The sequence below is a fragment of the Bufo gargarizans genome, chromosome 6 (assembly GCF_014858855.1).
Source record: "Bufo gargarizans isolate SCDJY-AF-19 chromosome 6, ASM1485885v1, whole genome shotgun sequence".
Lineage (NCBI taxonomy): Eukaryota > Metazoa > Chordata > Amphibia > Anura > Bufonidae > Bufo > Bufo gargarizans.
The window spans coordinates 12,813,900-12,827,427 of record NC_058085.1 but is presented as its reverse complement, the minus strand read 5'-3'; the positions used below and the strand labels follow the sequence as shown (position 1 = coordinate 12,827,427).

At 46.7% G+C, this 13,528-nt stretch overlaps 1 non-coding gene across 1 annotated transcript; it reads right to left on the bottom strand.

Moving 5' to 3' along the window:
- Nucleotides 1-6,768: 6,768 nt before the first annotated feature.
- LOC122942922 lies at nucleotides 6,769-6,829 on the bottom strand. The gene has a single exon (XR_006390760.1). It is a non-coding gene; the product is annotated as a U7 small nuclear RNA (small nuclear RNA).
- Nucleotides 6,830-13,528: the final 6,699 nt, after the last annotated feature.

Genomic DNA, 13,528 nt, shown 5'->3' with positions numbered 1-13,528 from the left:
AGAAGTCTTAAATGGGCGACCACAGGAGCCACTACCTTTGTGAAGGTGTGCGGAGCTGAGTATATGCCGAAGGGCAATACAGCAAACTGGTAGTGCTTCACTACCCCTTGCAAGGCCACAGCAACTCTGAGATATTTCCTGTGTGCTGGGCAGATGGGAACATGAAGGTAAGCATCCTTCAGGTCTATAGTTACCATCATATCTCCTGGGTTCAGGATGTTTAAGACAGAGCGAATGGTTTCCATCCGGAAACGCTTCTTCCTGATGAAGCGATTTAAGTAACGTAAATCGATGATCATCCGCCAGCCTCCTGATGGTTTTGGTACCAGAAAGATGGGGGAATAAACCCCCCACCGCCATTCGTGAGGAGGAACCTCCTCTAATGCTCCTTTCTGTATATACTGGAGAACCGCGTCTTCCAGGATTAATTGTTTGTCGGGTGCTAAAGTCCTTGTTAGGACGAACTTGTCCCGAGGAAGGGAAATTAAATCTATTGTGTACCCTGACGCTATCACCTGTAGCACCCAAGGGTCTGGAATTTTTTGCATCCAAAAACTTTTGAATAGACTCAAACGTCCACTGACTGGGGAACTGAAAACTGGTCCTTCCTCTGGGACACCGGGGGGAGGGGGAGGGGGATTGACGGGCTGTGGAGAGTCATAGATCAGCCCTGCGGTTTCCACGACCGCGACCCCTACCTCTCTTACTATTTTCAGAACGCCTCTGGGTTCTGTCTCCCCCCTGAAATCTTCCTCCTCCTCCTCTACCCCTTCCTCGACCCCGAAAGGACTGCTGGGGGAGGGATTTACCCTTCTTGTCCGCTAAGTTCTCAATGAGAGAATCTAATTCAGAACCGAACAATCTACCTGGTTCATAGGGAAGGGAGCAAAGGTTAAACTTGGACGTGTTGTCCGCCGCCCATGGTTTTAACCAGAGTGGGCGCCTACTGGCTGAGGAAAGCGCCATAGACTTGGCCGCTAATTTTAATTGTTGTTGGGAGGAATCTGTTAGGAAGTCAATCCCCAGGAGGAGAGTTTTGAATTGGTCCAGGATGTCGTCCCGGGCAACCCCAGAATCCAAGTCTGATTGGATTCTGAGAGTGCGTGCACGGATGAACTCTGATACCTCAGAGCACGCTATAGCAACTGAGGCAGAGGCGGAGGCAGCCGAGTAGTTGCGTCTAAGCGTGCACTCTGCTCGTCTGTCTAGGGGTTCCTTTAGGTTGCTGCCGTCGTCTGAGGGGACTAAAGTTCTTTTGGAGAGCTTTGATATTGCCATATTCACCTTTGGAGGTGGAACCCAAACTAAAGAATCCGCATCCTGTAGAGGGAACATTAGTTTAAACCTCTTTGTTAATACTGGACCCTTCTCCGGGTGTTTCCACTTGGTTGCCATTAATTTCTTTAAAGCCTCGTCCACTTTAAAGGCCCTTGGCCCCCTAGAGGTGGACTGTGGAGCTTCCCCTTGCTCAACATCATGGTCCCTCGACCTGATGGAGCGTAACAGTCTTTGAGTCTTTTTGGCCGGAAAGAGGAAGGCCGAACTCTCTTCCTCAGAGGAAGAATTGTCCTCAATGGAGACGACGTCGTCAGACATGGGTACAGGACCAGGAGAAGCCTGTCTGGGCCTCTTGTTAGAGACTGCTCCCTTAATCTCGGCAATGGACGTATCCATGAACTGTTTCATCCATGAAAACATATCCACCACCAGTTGGTTCTGGGTCCGCTGGTCTGGGACGGCAGCCTGGGCATCGATGGAATTCGTACGAATCCGACAATGGGGTGCTGCAGCTGGAGCAGGCAAGATGTTTCTGCTTCTGCCTAAGACACAGACAACAGAATAAGAATTTGGACCCAAAATGGTACAAAAAAAGGAGAGCAGTACCTTACCGTGAGGTGGCGATGCCATCTTAGAAGAAAGCAAGGTGACTTCAAGAAAAACTTCCTGAGCGCAGGAGTAGCCAACAGCAGAAGTCAGTTGAGCTCAGAAAACTGAGAGCAACATTGACCTGCCTCACACAGGTGCCTTAAATAGCACAAGGGGGAGGAGTTTATAATCACTCCCCCACCCAGGGGGTGGATTTCCAGGTTAAAGTGAACAATTTTAATAAAAATAATCTAACCTCCCTAATTCCCCCCATTGGGAGCCCCAGAAAAACTGAGGGCACGAACTTAAGGTATTTTTACACAGGGAAGCGCTGAACACAGCGCTGGAGGTCGGAGCTGCGGACCGGAAGTGACGTCAATGAAGCACTTCCGGTACTCGCGAGACGCCGGAGGAGCGAAGCGACTGCTTCAGCGGCACACGAGGAGGGAGGCAGGAAGCCAAACCGCCGCCATCTCCCCCCTGCATCTGATATGACTGACACAGATGGGGAAACCCAGGACCACAGATGTGAACACCGCCAGCGCTAAGCGAGGAGCCACAGCAGGCATTGCACGCTTCCACCGAGGTAGGAGAGGGCAGGCTCAGGATACCTAGAAAAAACAAAGGGCAGAATTAAAGATTATAATAACCATCTTAATTCTATGGCTAATTATGGGAGACTCCAGTAAGGAGTCTAGCCTGTCCTGGAGTCCACAGGACAATAAAAAAGCAACCCCGTCCAGTTGGGGCCGGGTTATATGGGGTAGGGGCTTAATTAGTTAATTACTAATTAGGATACTTAGGCAGAAATTTTTGTTCATTAAAAATTCCGCCTGTCCCGACCAGCTTCACAGGGGCAAACACCCACTTGTGCTGCTGGTTAGGACAGAAGGGAACTATCATTCTCCAAACATACAAGAAGAAACCAGCCTACCTATAAAAAGATGATCAACAATAAGTCACAATATTGTCAATATGTGCATTTTTCTATTCTTCCACAAGCTTCTGGGGCTTTTCAGCAGTTGCTAAAAAGCTTTTAAACAAATAGCAAAAGAGCTAAACAACTAAAGACACAGAGTTTAGCTCCTCCGACCTCTTCTCCCCCAATCACCATTTATATCATGGAGACGACACACAACACAGACTTTTTATTTGATGAGAGAAGCTTCTTGGAGGAAATTCTTCATAAAGTTCTTGATATTTCTAAGCAATGTTCCTCAGTGTTCTTCAAAGGAATGTTCTTACTGGGTTAAGGAACAATCTTAAAAGTTGATCAGGACCTAGAAGTATCAGGCCAAGACAAGGATTGTCTTATTATGCAGTATTCCCTGATCACACAACAATGTCTGACACAACGCAGTCCTTCATGCTAATCCACAGAAATCATGGTCTTTCAAGTAGATTTGGGTTGATGAAGCTATGCAGATTTCTCTAATTAGCTGTACAAATGGGTGGAGCTATGTAGATTTCTCCAGCTTCTTTAGCAAAGGTCAAAATTAGACCCTTGTGTAAGTCTTCTGTGGCAGTGGTGGTGTCCTAGATCTTTTCCTGGTTGGGAAGCAGAGAGTCAAGCTGCAGACCCACATTGGCATTGAGTAGGCTTAGAAGTGATCAGAGATTGGTCGCTCTGACTCCCAGGGATTGGCCCTGCACTCAACAGCAGCAGCAATGAGTGATATTTGTTTGTGTGAGGAACATTCCCTTCAAAGGAGTACCAGCAAAGCCAAATAGAAATTTGCATAGCTCCACCCATGACCATTCTCAGCAATATGATCATTCTCTGTGATATGAACTGCCTGAACAATCCATGGCCTCTACAATCAATTCTTCTATTTGGAAAATTAGAAGGCATTTCCTTTGGCTACTTTCACTCTCATGTTTGGTGCGGATCCGTTTGTATTATCTTTAACATAGCGGAAACGGATCCCTCTTGAACACCATTGAAAGTCAATGGAGGACGGATCCGTTTTCGATTGTGCCAGATTGTGTCATAGAAAACCGTTCCGTCCCCATTGACTTACATTGTGTGCTGGAACGGGTCCGTTGGACTGGGCTACTGAGATGGAGCAGAGAAACACAGAGATTAACCTGGAGGTGATCTTGGGCCTTTGGGTTGGAGTCATAAGCCACGATGTTTACAAAGCCTGAGGTGCAGATGTGGCAGACGCAGCACTATGAAGTGCCTTTTGCACTGTGGCATTAGAAGAATTTTGATATCTCAGACTTTTTAGTCTAACCAGACTGTCTATTACTCTGTAATTCCTCTAGCGCCGTTCTATGGAAACAGTAGGTTTAAAGAGCACACCAAATGCTTGAAATAACTTCTTTATTAACTTCAACTTTTCTTCATATAACACTGCCGCCTTCGCAGCAGATAGTCCATGTACATAACACGTGTTGAAAAGATATCACAAAATGGTGGTATGCATAAGATGGTGGTTCAACTGTTCAATCTTGTCATTCATCATAAACTGGTGGATATATTTGTCTCTTGAGTATCTGTACTCTCACTTTAAGTTATTTAAGCACCTTATGATCTCTCTGAGAGGTATATCTGAGGTCTAACTAATATTTCACATGCTCTACTTGGTTTGCAGTTTGATCTATACACTTGCTTATGATCTGGTATGAGCAGTTCGCATTTGTATGCAATTTGGATTGCAATATGGAATTTGAATTTGTGGTTTGGTGGAACTGTAAGAAAAACATACATATAACCAGTTCAGTATACAGTTCTAATCACTATATTAACAGTAGGACCATTATATAACCGTTTTAAATACCTATTTTGGCCACTTGCTTCAATAAAACACAGCTCTTAGTAGAGTGTGTGTCTGTTCAGCTCCTCTCTCTGGTGAATAATGATTCCAGCAGCTCCTGCTAGGGGATTTTCCCCACACAAGCTGTGTGTGAGGCTGGCTATGATTGGTCAAAACTTCTAGGCTGTGTGAGGCTAGCTAGGATTGGTCAAGACTCCTGCTTAGCAACAACAGTTTAACTCTATGCTTTCTGTTGTGTCTTCTGTGTCATTGAGCTTACCTTACATTATATAACGACTCTTAAAGGCACATTATCTTTTTCTGCTTCTGTGGACACAAAATATAACTATTATATGACATCCCAACATGAAGTCACTGCAAATAACTCTGATTTTGTCTTTAACACACAAACATAGGAACTGTATTAAGGTTATTGGCAGGTCTAGCTGTATAAAATATAAGCTATGTTAGCAACCTAGGACAGTTCTTAGCTGGCCAGCTACACTCCCACCAAAATGACCTATAATTCTATGTTCTCAGTAGTAGGACTTAAACATGAATTTGAGGAATTTTCCATCATGTTCTCAACTCTCGAGTGTCTTTCATCACTCTCAAGTAGAACAACTAACTTCTGTATAGGATGTTCCAACTTGAGTGGAGTAGTGAGACGTTTTCCTTTTTTGTCAAGTTTTGAGTCTCCTATTTGTCTCTCCCACCTTGGCGTCAAATTTTCAGGTATGGGTTTATCCCATCCTAACTTCTGTCTCCATAATTCTTGCAGTATTTATCTTGCTTTGAGGATCACTGGGGCCAAGAATCCTAATAGATTATATATAGAAGCCGCTGCGGAAAGAATGGTACGTCTAGTTGCAACTTTCTCTTCAATAGATACTTCAAAGACGAACTTGTTATTCTCTACATTCCTTCCCAATCCAAGTTTGTTCTGAACTGGAAGATGATCATAATTGAAATCTACATTCTTCATTATTGATGCACGTTCAGAGTCACTGATGGATTCCAGTACCTCTCTGTTGTTTGAGATGAATTTATGAAGGCGCAGGTTTCCTCTTGCGCATAACTCTTGGCTTTCTTTCACTAGTTTGATTGCAGATTCTGTGGACTCTAGACTTATGAGACCATCATCTACATAAAAGTTTTTCTTAAGAAAATTTGCTGCTGATGGGCAACCGTTTTCATTCTGATTGGCCAGGTACTTCATACCATAATTGGCGTAACCTGTAGATGATGCTGCTTCAAACAAGTGTACTTTCATTCTGTATTCTGCTGGCTCTGAATCTGTATCTCCGTCCTCCCACTGTAGAAACCTCAGGAAGTCTCTATCTTCATTCTTGACATGAAACTGGTTGAACATCTTTTCAGGATATTTTCTGAATCTACAGAGTACTGCAAGCCGTACCCAAGAGATCCTAGTGACAAAACAAACGTGGAAATTGAACACACAGTAACAAAAAATAAGTGAATGTGTGCCATTACGGCCCAGACATTTGACCGGAATTATAAAAATTCCTCATCTTTTCTAGACCGAAGCCGAGCAAAGAGAGGTGTGTGCGACTGTGCGCTCAAAATGTGAGAAAGTGAAGTGCGTGCTAATGTGCCATCACTCAGTGGGCTCCCACCCCCAGTGAGTTCAGGCACCCCAGGGTCACCACTCCTGGGGCACTTCTGCACCTCGGGCTTTCAAACATCTCAGCCCCTGGCTTAGATCCAACAGAGGCCTTGGTCACCTAGCGATAGAACCTTGAAACCCAAGCCATACATCCTAGGCTTGCTATGCAGTTCTCTGCTCTACATCCTAGCATGGCTCTGAATCTAAAAACAGATACTACGCTCGATCTTAACCAAAAGGCCGAGAAGCGTACGGATTAAAGTCTTGAAATACAGAATACACAGGGAACACCCACCGAGTCCTGAACCTGCAGCTCCACAGTGGACACCCACTATACTATAGAGCTGCTGTAAAATAGAGAATAAAAACCCACCAAACTCTGAACCTTTAGCCCCATAGAAAGCATCTATCATTCTCCTAACATACAAGAAGAAATCAGCCTACCTACAAAAAGATGATCAACAATGAGTCACAATATTGTCAATATGTGCATTTTTCTATTCTTCTACAAGCTTCTGGGGCTTTTCAGCAGTTGCTAAAAAGCTTTTAAACAAATAGCAAAAGAGCTAAACTACTAAAGACACAGAGTTTAGCTCCTCCGACCTTTTCCCTTTCGTCCTAACCAGCAGCACAAGTGGGGTATTTGCTCCTGTGAAGCTGGTCAGGACAGGCGGAATTTTTAATGAACAAAAATTTCTGCCTAAGTATCCTAATTAGTAATTAACTAATTAAGCCCCTACCCCATATATCCCGGCCCCAACTGGACGGGGTTGCTTTTTTATTGTCCTGTGGACTCCAGGACAGGCTAGACTCCTTACTGGAGTCTCCCATTGTTAACCATAAAATTATAATATGGTTATTATATTCTTTAACTCTGCCTTTTTCTTTTTCCTAGGTATCCTGAACCTGCCCCCTCCTACCTTGGGAGCGTGCCTCCGGTGGATCACCATCTGTGTTAGATGTCCTGGCTGCCGCAGGGGTCTGAAGGCAGTATCAGATGCAGGGGGGAGATGGTGGCAGTTTGGCTCCCTGCCTCCCTCCTCGTGTGCCGCTGAAGCAGTCGCTTCGCTCCGCCGGCATCTCGCGAGTACCGGAAGTGCGTCACTGTCGTCACTTCCGGTCCGCGGCTCCGGCTTCCAGCGCTGTGTTTAGCGCTTTCAATGATTCAAAGTACACTTTAAGTTCGTGCCTCAGTTTGCTGGGGCACCTAAAGGGGAAAATTAGGAAGGTTATTGTATATTTATTAAAATTGTACCTTTTAACCGGGAATCCACCCCCTGGGTGGGGGAGTGACGGTAAGCTCCTCCCCCTTGTGCTATTTAAGGCACCTGTGTGAGGCAGGTCAATGTTGCTCTCAGTTTTCTGAGCTCAACTGACTTCTGCTGTTGATTACTCCTGCGCCCAGGAAGTTTTTCTTTGAAGTCACCTTGCTTGCTTCTAAGATGGCATTGCCACCTCACGGTAAGGTACTGCTCCCCTTTTTTGTACCAATTTGGGTCCAAAATCTTATTCTGTGCTCTGTGTCCTAGGTAAATCTACCCAGAAGCAGAAACATCTCGCCTGCTCCACCTGCAGCACCCCATTGCCGGATTCGTACGAATTCCATCAATGTCCAGGCTGCCGTCCCAGACCAGCGGACCCAGAACCAACGATGCTGGATATGTTTTCATGGATGAAACAGTTCATGGATACGTCTATTGCCGAGATTAAGGGAGCAGTCTCCAACAAGAGGCCCAGACAGGCTTCTCCTGGTCCTGTTCCCATGTCTGAAGACGTCGTCTCCATTGAGGACAATTCTTCCTCTGAGGAAGAGAGTTCAGCCTTCCTCTTTCCGGCCGAAAAAACTCAAAGACTGTTGCGCTCCATCAGGTCGAGGGACCATGATGTTGAGCAAGGGGAAGCTCCACAGTCCACCTCTAGGGGGCCAAGGGCCTTTAAAGTGGACGAGTCTTTAAAGAAATTAATGGCAACCGAGTGGAAACACCCGGAGAAGGGGCCAGTGTTAACAAAGAGATTTAAACTAATGTTCCCTCTTCAGGATGCGGATTCCTTAGTTTGGGTTCCACCTCCAAAGGTGGATATGGCCATATCAAAGCTCTCCAAGAGAACCCTAGTGCCCTCAGACGACGGCAGCAACCTAAAGGACCCCCTAGATAGACGAGCAGAGTGCACGCTTAGACGCAACTACTCAGCTGCCTCCGCCTCTGCCTCAGTTGCTATAGCGTGCTCTGAGGTATCAGAATTCATCCGTGCACGCACTCTCAGAATCCAATCAGACTTGGATTCTGGGGTTGCCCGGGACGACATCCTGGACCAATTGAAGACCCTCTTACTGGGGATCGATTTCCTAACAGATTCCTCCCAACAACAGTTAAAATTAGCGGCCAAGTCGATGGCGCTTTCCTCAGCCAGTAGGCGCCCACTCTGGTTAAAACCATGGGCGGCGGACAACACGTCCAAATTTAACCTTTGCTCCCTTCCCTATGAACCAGGTAGATTATTCGGTTCTGAGTTAGATTCTCTCATGGAGAACCTAGCGGACAAGAAGGGTAAATCCCTCCCCCAGCAGTCCTTTCGGGGTCGAGGAAGGGGTAGAGGAGGAGGAAGATTTCAGGGGGGAGACAGAACCCAGAGGCGTTCTGAAAATAGTAAGAGAGGTAGGGGTCGCGGTCGTGGAAACCGCAGGCCTGATCTATGACTCTCCACAGGCCGTCAACCCCCCTCCCCTCCCCCCTGGTGTCCCAGAGGAAGGAACAGTTTTCAGTTCCCCAGTCGGTGGACGTTTGAGTCTATTCAAAAATTTTTGGATGCAAAAAATTCCAGAACCTTGGGTGCTACAGGTGATAGCGTCAGGGTACACAATAGATTTAATTTCCCTTCCTCGGGACAAGTTCGTCCTAACAAGGACCTTAGCACCCGGCAAACAGTTAATCCTGGAAGACTCAGTCCTCCAGTATATACAGAAAGGAGCATTAGAGGAGGTTCCTCCTCGCGAATGGCGGCAGGGGGTTTATTCCCCCTTCTTTCTGGTGCCAAAACCATCAGGAGACTGTCGGATGATCATCGATTTACGTTACTTAAATCGCTTCATCAGGAAGAAGCGTTTCCGGATGGAAACCATTCGCTCTGTCTTAAACATCCTGAACCCAGGAGATATGATGGTAACCATAGACCTGAAGGACGCTTACCTTCATGTTTCCATCTGCCCAGCACACAGGAAATATCTCAGAGTTGCTGTGGCCTTGCAAGGGGTAGTAAAGCACTACCAGTTTGCTGTATTGCCCTTCGGCATATCCTCAGCTCCGCACACCTTTACAAAGGTAGTGGCTCCCATGGTCGCCCATTTAAGGCTTCTTGGGCTAGAGGTCGTACCGTACTTGGACGATTGGCTTTTAAAAGCCGCAAACGCAGACGTCCTGCAGAGTCAGCTTCAACAAGCTCTCCAGATTCTCCAGGGTCTGGGTTGGTTGATAAATTGGGACAAGTCGCACTTAGTCCCGTCAACCACGAGAACGTTCTTGGGCTTTGTGATCAATTCACAACTGATGACCCTATACCTGTCCCCTCAGAGGAGGGACAGAGTAATAAAAGCCGCACAGTCTCTTATACTACCCAGACGAGTCTCCATAAGGGTTCTTATGAGGATGTTAGGCCACATGTCAGCATCTGCAGAGGCAGTTCCTTGGGCCTTATGGCACTTACGCCCTCTTCAGGAGGAGGTCTTAGCAGCTTGGAGTCGCAAGCCCAAAGACCTAGACAGAATGCACTCCCTGTCGGTAGAAGTCCGTTCTTCGCTCAAGCGGTGGAAGAACCTAAAGGATGGGAGGTCTCTGATCCAACCTCGTTGGGTCACTTTGACCACGGACGCTTCTCTGCTGGGCTGGGGGGCCCATCTGGAGGACAATCCAGTACAAGGTACTTGGAATCCCCAGGAGAAAATCCTCTCATCCAACTGGAGAGAGCTGAGAGCGGTCAAACTAGCCCTTCTTCATTTTGCTCCTCTCATCTGCGGTCAGGCGGTGAGAGTCCTAACAGACAACACTACTGTGGTCGCTTACCTAAACAGACAGGGAGGGACGAAGTCCCTAACCCTCCTGAGGGAGGTGGGTTCTATTCTCTCTTGGGCAGAGATCAACCTATCCCAACTAATGGCAGTCCATATCAAAGGGGATCTCAATGTACTGGCAGATCGCCTGAGTCGGGGTCTACCAGTTCCAGGGGAATGGTCCCTGAACAAGAACATCTTCTCTATGATTGTCCAGCGGTGGGGCACCCCGGAAATCGACCTGATGGCTACCCAATTGAACGCCAAGGTGAGCAGGTTCTGTTCCCTTTACAGGGAGGACAACCCGGTAGCGATAGACGCTCTGTCCATAACGTGGAGGTTCAGGCTGGCATACATCTTCCCTCCAATTTCCATGATACCGAGGGTATTGATGAAGATCAAGCAAGACCAGACCTCGGTGATTGCCGTCATGCCATTCTGGCCAAAGAGGTCTTGGTTCACCCAGCTCATGAAGATGAGTCAGGGCAATTATTGGAGACTTCCCCTAATACAGGACCTTGTGTATCAGGACACAGGTCCCTGTCTAGATCTGAGGAGGCTCAATCTGACAGCCTGGAGATTGACAGGTCCCTTCTAGAAGCTAGAGGGTTATCTGTGGAGGTCCTGAGAACAATTTCTCACTCCAGAGCGGAATCTACAAGCAGGAAGTATTCTAGAATCTACAGAATATTCATGCAATGGTGTAATAACAGAGAGGTAGTTGCCTCAGACCCTCCTCTCTCCGCTATTCTACAATTCCTCCAGGATGGTCTAGACAAGGGTCTAAGCCCATCTACTCTCAGAGCTCACGTCTCTGCCTTATCGGCATGCCTTAGCAGACCGATTTCTCAGGACCCCCTAATCAAGAGGTTCCTGAAGGGAGCCGAAAGACTTAAACACAGAGTCCTGAGACCAATCCCACAGTGGGACTTAACGGTGGTTCTAAAAGGGTTATGTGTTCCCCCTTTTGAGCCTTTGAATGAAGTGGACTTGAGGTTCCTATCCCTATAGATCACATTCTTACTAGCTATCACATCAGCTAAGAGAGTTGGGGAACTTCAGGCTCTGGTGGCTTCTGAGCCCTATTTAAAAATCCTTAAGGACAAGGTCCTGTTAAGGTTTTTACCAACCTTTTTACCAAAGGTTCCTACTTTTTCTAATATTAATCAGACGATATGTCTGCCCACCTTTTCACCGGCTGCAACTTCTCCCGAGGAGTAAAGGCTCTGTACATTGGACATCTCAAGAGGTCTTAGAATATATTTGGACAGAACAAGCGAATTTAGAAGATCGGAAAACCTCCTTCTGACCTATGCAGGGAAAAACAGGGGTCTGAAGGCCTCAAAACCCACTCTGAGCAGGTGGATTAAAGAGGCAATCCGTCTGGCCTTTCTGTCCCAAGATTTGACGCCTCCTTCTTTCGTCTCCGCCCATTCTACCAGGGCTGTATCCACCTCTTATGCGGAGAAGAAACTGATCCCCCCCAGATTTGTGCAGCCGCTTCTTGGAGTTCTCTGAACATCTTCATTTCGCATTACCGTCTAGAGTCTAGACAGACGGAGGGAATAGCCTTTGGACAATCCGTTTTAAGTGCCGCCATCTCCTGAGAGGGGAGTAGGGAGCCCTCCCAATTTGGGTGAGGTTCTTGCTACTTCCCCACTTGTGCTGCTGGTTAGGACGAAAGGGAAGCGTCAATTTTGACATAAATTTGTTTTCCCTTAGTCCTAACAGCAGCACACAAATTTCCCTCCCCTTGTATGATTTATTGTCATTTACTTGTTATAAAGCAACCCCGTCCAGTTGGGGCCGGGATATATGGGGTAGGAGCTTAATTAGTTAATTACGAATTAGGATACTTAGGCAGAAATTTTTGTTCATTAAAAATTCCACCTGTCCTGACCAGCTTCACAGGAGCAAATACCCCAAATGTGCTGCTGTTAGGACTAAGAGAAAACAAATTTACGTCAAAATTGACGCTTCTCCCCCAATCACCATTTATATCATGGAGACAACACACAACACAGACTTTTTATTTGATGAGAGAAGCTTCTTAAATCACAGAAAAAATGCACCACACGGATATGCCACTGACTATACTGGCTAGTCATAAATGCAGATATTAAAAGCTGAGACTTTTGCCAATATATTCCTGTCAGGAAGATATCGGAGCCCCAAGCACCACGTCACGGTTCTCAGCATGGCAAGGGGTCCTACCACTACGCTACCTATGGTGTGAACAAGGTCTGAGGGTGATGTAATCCAGCTCACAGCCAGGCTTCCACACAACCGCCTAGCAGGACAACTAGTGCAATGCGAACAAAGCCAGACTGTAAGCCACACCCATATCAGACTATGTAATGGAGGCTACCAGGTGCAAAGAGTGTTTGAATGCCAGGTGAAGGCACATACACTACATATAAAACAAGACAAAAACACAGAAATATAGTGGCAAATCTGGGGGAGCTGCTCAACCCCTAACACTGTAGCGTGTTTTTCATTGGGGGAGCAGCCCCACCGCATGTGGACCGCAGCAAACGACTATCCCCAGCAAAAAAATATTTTGCATACGGTGCCATGCTGAGAACCGTGACGTGGTGCTTGGGGCTCCGATATCTTCCTGACAGGAATATATTGGCAAAAGTCTCAGCTTTTAATATCTGCATTTATGACTAGCCAGTATAGTCAGTGGCATATCCGTGTGGTGCATTTTTTCTGTGATTTATGATTATATTTTCATCCGCACAATGCTCCGTTTTGTGTAGGATGCCTTTGTGGTGCATGTGGACCGCGCCGACATCCTCCACCGTATGCAAAATATTTTTTGCTGGGGATAGTCGTTTGCTGCGGTCCACATGCGGTGGGGCTGCTCCCCCAATGAAAAACACGCTACAGTTTTAGGGGTTGAGCAGCTCCCCCAGATTTGCCACTATATTTCTGTGTTTTTGTCTTGTTTTATATGTAGTGTATGTGCCTTCACCTGGCATTCAAACACTCTTTGCACCTGGTAGCCTCCATTACATAGTCTGATATGGGTGTGGCTTACAGTCTGGCTTTGTTTGCATTGCACTAGTTGTCCTGCTAGGCGGTTGTGTGGAAGCTTGGCTGTGAGCTGGATTACATCACCCTCAGACCTTGTTCACACCATAGGTAGCGTAGTGGTAGGACCCCTTGCCATGCTGAGAACCGTGACGTGGTGCTTGGGGCTCCGATATCTTCCTGACAGGAATATAT